Source organism: Diceros bicornis, chromosome 21, assembly GCF_020826845.1.
Source record: "Diceros bicornis minor isolate mBicDic1 chromosome 21, mDicBic1.mat.cur, whole genome shotgun sequence".
In the NCBI taxonomy this organism is placed as follows: domain Eukaryota; kingdom Metazoa; phylum Chordata; class Mammalia; order Perissodactyla; family Rhinocerotidae; genus Diceros; species Diceros bicornis.
The window spans coordinates 12,829,841-12,837,767 of NC_080760.1; the positions used below are offsets into that span (position 1 = coordinate 12,829,841).

The 7,927-nt window shown below is 39.6% G+C and overlaps 1 long non-coding RNA gene across 2 annotated transcripts in view; it reads right to left on the reverse strand.

Annotated features, from left to right (window-relative positions):
• LOC131419475 (uncharacterized) overlaps positions 1-7,573 on the reverse strand; it is a 94,795-nt gene extending 87,222 nt beyond the window's left edge. For both annotated transcript variants that reach the window (XR_009223264.1, XR_009223263.1), the window contains exon 1: positions 7,455-7,573. This is a non-coding gene — a long non-coding RNA (uncharacterized LOC131419475). The remainder of the gene's footprint in view (positions 1-7,454) is intronic.
• Positions 7,574-7,927: the final 354 nt, after the last annotated feature.

Here is a 7,927-nt window from a genome sequence, read left to right on the forward strand (position 1 = left end):
AGTCTGGATCTTAGGGCTTAGGAGAGAACTTGGGGCTCAAACATGTGTCCACAGCATATTCCACTAGACAAAGTGTTTTCAAATTCATTGTTTCTTCATCTTCACAACCACCCTGTAAGGAATCAGGGAAGATATTATGCTGATTTTACAAATGAGGAACCTGAAGGTGAAAGTAGTTTGGTAAACTGCTCAAGGTCATATGGGTAGTTGGCAATAAGAGACAGAATTAAGTCCTCCTACTCCGTGATAGTTCAATGTATTGTTTTCACCACTCAAAAGCAAGGACTTTCTTGGTCTCAAATTGTCTCTTTTTTCCCTGAAGTAGTAGGATTTAGACCTATCCTCTACCTGCCTATCCCTCCTGTCCCCAGATCAAGATCTGAGCTCTTGGTTAAGATGTTTATATGTTAACTCTTCATTTTTTGTCTGAAAAAAATTATTTGCTCTCCTTACTGCTCTTCACAGGGAATGCAATTTTCCTTTTATGAGTCTTCAAATGATTGACAAATATCATAAACCCTAGAAGAACATGCAGCCTCAAGATTCTGTGGTTTCAAGGTATCCACTGCAGAATATACACTGTGCTTTCCCCTCCTCTCTCCTCCCTCTGCTACCCACAAACACACATATACACGGTATGATGACACCACACTCTCCTTCCACCTGAAATTGTCACCATTGCAAGCACTAGTGGATTAGACTAAGGCAAAGACAACAGAAGCCCTTTGTGGGGCCAAAGCAGAAGATCATCAGAGGTAATGCCACAAGAAAAACCCTGAATGGGTATTGGAGGGGATAGAGGTATTGTATGATGGCTGGATCGCAAAGGGGGGACATCGCCAGAAAAGGAATATGCAAACAGGAGGAGCCGTAGGAAATGCCAAAATAAGAAACAAGCTGCTGAAACTAGAACTAAGGTAGAATGGACAGGGAGGTCATCCCTTGGTGCTTCTGATAACCTTGGCAGTAAAATATGAAGTAGGTGTTTCAGTTTCTGAAGAAAACAATTAGAGAAAATTGGTGAGAAGGCAACTGGTGTCTCCGGTGCCTTTCGTTAAGGACCCAAGACACAGACAGCTCATCTCCTGGTGTGGCCATGACCGGGACTGGCTGCAGCAGCTTGGCAGGCCAATGGGTACAAGGATACAAATCGAGGCTCCCTGACTGTGTGGTCAGCCTCAGTTTTCCCAGTGCCCCTCCATCATTTGGTCCCCTGAGAGGCCTGGGTGTATGCCATATGTTTAAGCTCCATTCACCACTAGTGCTCATTCTCCCCTCAAAAACAGCCATCCACTAGCTACCCCTTAGATCTTGGATACACACACTCACAGCACTATAGTCCACTCTTGTAGCACAAACTATAGGCTTGAAAGCCAGCTCACAGGTTTAAGCAGGAATTTTGAGGTCCCAGGTCCCCAAAGCATGGTCTAGAAGAGGATTCTAGGCTCTGGTTGGGCGCATCCCCTTAGCCATCTCCCCACAGTCTCATCTCCCCAGAAAGAGCCAGAAGATGTCCAAGAGTAGTGTGGGACCAAGGCAGGACCCTAGCTGCTTGGGTCTAGCGGTGACTTTGAAGCTTAAGCCATATAAGCAATAAGAAACCAGTAGGGAACCCTGATGTCATCTTCACAAAACCAGTAGTTGTGACTGCAGGATTTCTGACTCTGCCCAGCTTCCTACGGATATGATGAGAAAAAAGCATCACAAAAACTGTATAGGATATATTAAACCTATGAACAGTACCATCTTTTGGACTTAGACATGAAATAGGGCATGAATATATCCCCAGAATTAAAATAGATGTTTTAGACAACCATAGCCTGAACTAAATCATCTCCCCAGCTTTATTACTATATGCTTCTATTTTATATTAATTTGAAGAGAAACCTTCAACTTTGTACTATACAACAATTACGAAGACAGTGGATGCTTCCCTTGGCTCTTCCCTGGAGGTAAAAGCACAGAGGCATAGCTTTAAAAAGCCTATTTAATTTGCTTGTTAGTGGCGGGAAATAGAGGTTAATTAATCTAGTTTTGGGAATGCTAGATAACATCTATGTTCAGTTGCTTGTACATTATGCTGTCCAATTAATTCCTCCCAAGGACTTTTATACAAGACTATTTAGCTCAAAACTTCTGGCTCAAAACTTTTCAAGGTCTTTAGGGTGACCATTAGAGAAGAACTTACTTAAGAAACTATCACCTTCTTTTATTCTTTCATCCTGGTTGGAAGCTGTGCTCTTCTCAAAGGTTAACGAGGTTGCAAAACCTTAAGGGAGTGTGGCCAAGACACCCATTGCAATTGCTCTCACGTGCTTCTCTCGTTTAATGCTTGGAAGCACGGTTTGGAGCCTATGTTCCAAGACGCCTACCATTCAGCCCACCAGGGTTTCCCTCAGAAGCTGGCTGGGCCCAGAAACAGTCAGACGCCCTTCGAATCTTTAAACGCTTTTCTGACAGAAGGTTTGGCCATTTCTTCTCCCGGTGCTCATTTTAAAATTAAGCACATGAACACACATTTTTTGAATCCCAAAGAAGACTTTTAATTGATTCCCTGAATATTTTAAGGTCTATTAATTCTATTGATGTTGCAAACCCTTTAATTCATTCCAGCTGCTGTTCTAATCACGTTCATTAACAGGCTTATTTTTACCTGCCAGCTAATATTTTACATTGCATAATAAATCTTCAGCTTTCTAGCCAAATTGTGTACAAAATAAAATGAATTGCCCAATCTCCTGATTGTTCCACAGGAGTTGCGTTAGCCAACATCCCTCCTTCTGAGGAGGGATAATCAGGCATGAATTTAAAGGTTATAAACTAAAGAATGCATAAACTACTCATTTGTGACATTACAAGTATAACATTGGATTATTCTAAGTACACGGTTTTATTTTATAGTCTACCCATTTAATTTTTTATTTTATATTATATAAAAAAAGGAACATAATTGGTCACTCAGATGTAGACAAAAGATCTTATAGGAGGTTAAAATGACTCGTATATATGTCCCCTATGGGACATGATTTTTTTTTTTAGTAATGATATTTAATTTGGATATATACATTCATGGTGTCTTTCTCCATCCTTATGGACTGGTAATAGGCACTTATGAAAAAAATGGCCCAGGATTAGATGTGTAACATCTGTCAGTAAAACGTAGGACAGGTAAATGATTCACATGGCAAACCAACCAAGTCTCTTGGGATCATTTGCTGATGCTGTGAGTACTGAAAGAAGAGGAAGTAGAAAATCTCATCCACAGAGTACAGAGCTATAGCTCTCCAAATTGGTAAATTTGCTGCCATTAGATGACAAGAGCCAGAGAAATACAGAACTACAGTTTAGAGCCCACACGGACTGGACTCCTAGCTTTGCTGCACATGAGCTGCTAGCTGGGGTAAGTTAATAACCTGTGTGAAATCCACGTTCTTCTTATATGTTGAGTATGAAATACAATCTTGCATGTAAGTTATTTAATACAGTGCCTGACATATAACAAGCCCTTTAAAGATGTAAGCTAAAAGAAAAAAAGTTGTATTTTGCATTCAACTGCTATTACTTCTCTTAAATTGTGTTTTGTGTCATAATAATAAGCCAAAATCCTCCTACAAGATCCTAGTGGCATTACTCTACTCCCATCTCACTACCTCATCATAAAGACCTCACTACCCCTCCGATATCATCCACTTATGCTCTCCCACACTCATTAAACTCCAGTCAGAGCAGCCTCCTGCCTGATCTTGGAACACGTCAGGTACAATTCTGCCTCAGAGCCTTGTTATTTACGCCTCCCTGTGCCTGGAAATATTCTTCGACCAGACTTCTTCATGGCTTGGCCCTCCGACTCCTGTAGGTCTTCACTTAAACCTCAGTTGTTTGGGGAGGTCTTCCCTGATCACTCTCATTTAAAATTCCAACCCTGCTTCCCAACATTCCCTATCCACCTTCCCTGCTTTGTTTTTCTCTGAAATACTTATTACCATCTGATACACTATACATTTTCTTATTTATTTCTACACTGACTGTCTCCCCAACAGGAATATAAGTTCTGTAAAAATAGGGCTTTTTCTTGGTTTTGAAAGTAAGGTAAGAAGAAAATAATAAACATGAAACACAGAAAGGCAAAAGAGCAGTGCATAGAATTGACATACAAGCCAAAAAATAGCATAAAAGTTGAGAGGGGAATAAATGGAGTTTAAGTATTTTGAGACCATTATATGTCAAGAAAATGGACAAAAGAACCAAGCAATATTAGTCTTTGATAATTTAAAGATAGACATTGTATTCTCCAGGATAACCACTGAAAGAATAGTAATTGTATAGCTACCAAGCCCATGTTAATGGGCAGGGGGGAGAAGGATAGGATATTAAGAGATAATCTATCAAAAAACAAGGCAAGAAAGAAGGAAAATAGGAACATAAAGAAGGTTAGGTTAAATTGAAAATAAACATAAAATGGGAGATTTAAACACAATTAGCAGTTGTATGTTCCTATTAAAAGACAAAAATGGTCATACTGAACTTTTAAAATGTACTATATGCTGATTATAAATAATATATCTCATAAGGAAACAAAAAGTTGAAAATAAAAAGAAAAGATACAACATGCAAACACTAAACAAAAAGCTGATTAAACTATACTAATATCAGATAAAGTAGATAAACACATAACTAGAGACAAAGAGGGAAACATCATATGAAAGGGTCAACCGCATTAATCCATTCTTAATTTGCATTTATCTAATATCTTAACCTCAAAATATAGAAAGATAACATAGACAGAACTACAAGGTGAAATAGAAAAGCCAATAATCACAGTGGAAAACATAATCACCATTTTCTCAGTAAATGATAGAAGTAGAGAAAACATGAGTAAATATTTAGAAGATTTGAACAACATGGTTAACAGACAAACTAATTGACTTGTAGAAAGTGATACTCAACAACTGCAGAGTATACATTCTTCTCCATCACACACTATGTATCAGCAAAAACTAACCATATGCTGAGCCATCGAGGAAAACTCAACAAGTTTTAAAAGATTTAAATGATCAGAATGTGTTCTGTGACCACAGTCCTATTAAGCTTGAAATCATCAAAAAAAAAAAACCTAGAAAATCCTCATATATGTTTTAATTAATAAGTAAACTTATTATATGATTAACTGCCAATAATGAAAACACTACAGAATGCAGCCAGGCCCATTCTTAGAACAAAATGTGCAGTATTCATTACAAAAGAAGGATATTTATTACAAAAGAAGAAAAGATGAAATCAATAAGCTAAACATCCATCTCACAAAGTCAGAAATAGAATAGTAAAATAAACCTAAATAAAGTAAATAAATCTAAAAAGATAAGAATAGATACTAAAAAAATAGAAAACAAATATACAATAGGGAGAATTGACAAGACCAAAAGTTGTTTCATTATAAAAATCAATAAATTTGATAATCTTCTCCATGAAATAGATCAAGAAAAAAGAGAGAAGGCACAAATAACCAATATTAGGTATGAAATGGGGAACATCATAAAACATTAAAAAGATTATGAGAAGATATTATGAAAAAAAATCTTAAGAAGATATTGTTGAAAATGTAATGAAATGTTTACCACTCCTTTTCAACATTGACTGGCAGTCCCCACTAATGCAATAAGGCAAGAAAAGGAAATAAAAAGTATATAGATTGGCAAGGAAGACATAAAACTGTCTTTGTCCACAGATGATCATCTACATAGAAAGTCTCAAAGAATCAACAAAAACCTCCTGGAACTAATAAGCAGTTATAGCAAGACTGCAAGATACAAGGTTAATATACAAAAGTCAATTGCTTTCCTATATACCAACAATAAACAAGTGGAATACGAAATTAAAAACACAATACCATTTCTTTTTTTGGGGGGGAGGGGGGCGGGGGGAAGATCAGCCCTGAGCTAACATCTATGCCAATCTTCCTCTTTTTGCTGAGGAAGACTGGCCCTGAGCTAACATCTGTGCCCATCTTCCTCCACACAATACCATTTCTATTAGCACCCCCGAAAAATGAAATACTTATGTAAATCTAACCAAATATGTACAAAATCTATATGAGGTAAACCACAAAACTCTGATAAATGAAATCAAAGAAGAACTAAGGAAATGGAGAGATAGTCCATCTTCATTGATAGTAAGATTAAACATTGTTAAGATATCAGTTCTTTGCAATTTATCTATAGATTCAATTCAATCCCAATCAAAATCCCAGCAAGTTATTTTATGGGTATCAACAAACTGATTCTAAGGCTTATATGGACAGGTAAAGGACCTAGAATATCCAACACAATGTTGAGGAAAAAAACAAAGTTGTAGGACTGATGCTACTCAACTTCAAGATTTACTATAAAGCTATGGTAATCAAGACAGTGAGGTATTGATAACAAAATACACAAACAAATCAATGGAACAGAATAGAAAGCCTAGAAATAGACTCCCATAAATATAGTCATCTGATCTTTGACAAAGGAGCACAGATAATACAATGGTGCAAAGATAGTCTCTTCAACAAATGGTGCTGGAACAACTGGACATCTACATGCAAAAAAATGAACCTAGACACAGACCTTACTCCCTTCACAAAAAATAACTCAAAATGGGTCATAGATCAAAATGTAAATTGCAAAACTATAGAACTCCTGGAACATAACGTAAGAGAAAACCTAGATGACCTTGGGTATGATGATGTCTTTTTTGATAAAACACCAAATGCATGATCCATGAAAGAGATAATAGATAAGCTGGACTTCATTAAAATTAAAAACTTCTGCTCTGCAAAAGACAATGTCAGAGAATTAGGAGACAAGCCACAGACTGGGAGAAAATATTTGCAAAAGACACATCTGAAAAAGGACCGTTAACCAAAATATATAAAGAACTCTTACAACTCAACAATAAAAAAACAGAGATCTCGAGTCAAGATGGTGGCGTAAGCAGACTCGGAACTCACCTCCTCCCGTGGACACAGCCAATTTACAACTACTAGTGGAAAAGTTACCCCTGAGACAGAACTGAAAACTGGATAAGAGGAAATCCTGCAACAACGGACAATCCTAACTGAGGTAGAAGAGGCAGAGACTCCCTTCTGGAAAGGAAAAATGCTGCCCTCACAAGCCGCCAGCATCATGGCCGCCCGGGAGCAGCGCACAGGTCCCCAGCCCTCCCTGGAGGAGCGGGGCTCTGAGCCGGGGAGCGCCCCCGCTGTGGGCATTTTGTGGACCCAGCACAATCGAGACCAGCGGCATAATATCTGACTTTGCCTGCTATTAAAACATTGGGGAGCACCCCAAGAAAACCCGGTTCACAAAGAAACTAAAACCGGCTCTTAAAGGGCCCACGCGCAAACTCACCCGTTTCGGAAAGCATCCTAAAATCACCAGAAAGAAAGGTGCACAGTGCTGTGGTGAAAAGAGACTCACCTAATAGGGCCTGAGTGCAACTCGGTGAGAGGTGAGACCTCTCCAGGGACTGGGACATTGGCGGCGGCCATTGTTGTGGCCTGGTGTGAGCGTGCTGACACAGACACCATTGGAGTTCCCCCTGAGGCCTGCTAGCCCAGATCTGCCCCACCCACTAGAGCACCGATTTAATCCAGCTCAGCCAGGGTAGGCAGCCCACCCTAGAGACTGGCCCCACCCAACAACAAGCCCTCAGGCAACTTGTGGGCCTACATAGATTGGTGACTGGATTCTCTGCAGCCTGGCAACTGAGCCAACTTGAGCGGGGCAGGGTGTGCACAAGGAGCGGGTGGCGAGTGTGGGGCAGTGGCAGAGTGTGTGGGGCTCCCGCCACGGAGAGACTGGGTCTACTTGGGGTGGTCGGGGCACGCACCCAGGGCAGGACTGTGTTGACTGTGTGTTTGGACCTGTGGGCGGCAGGGCTTGTCAGCTGC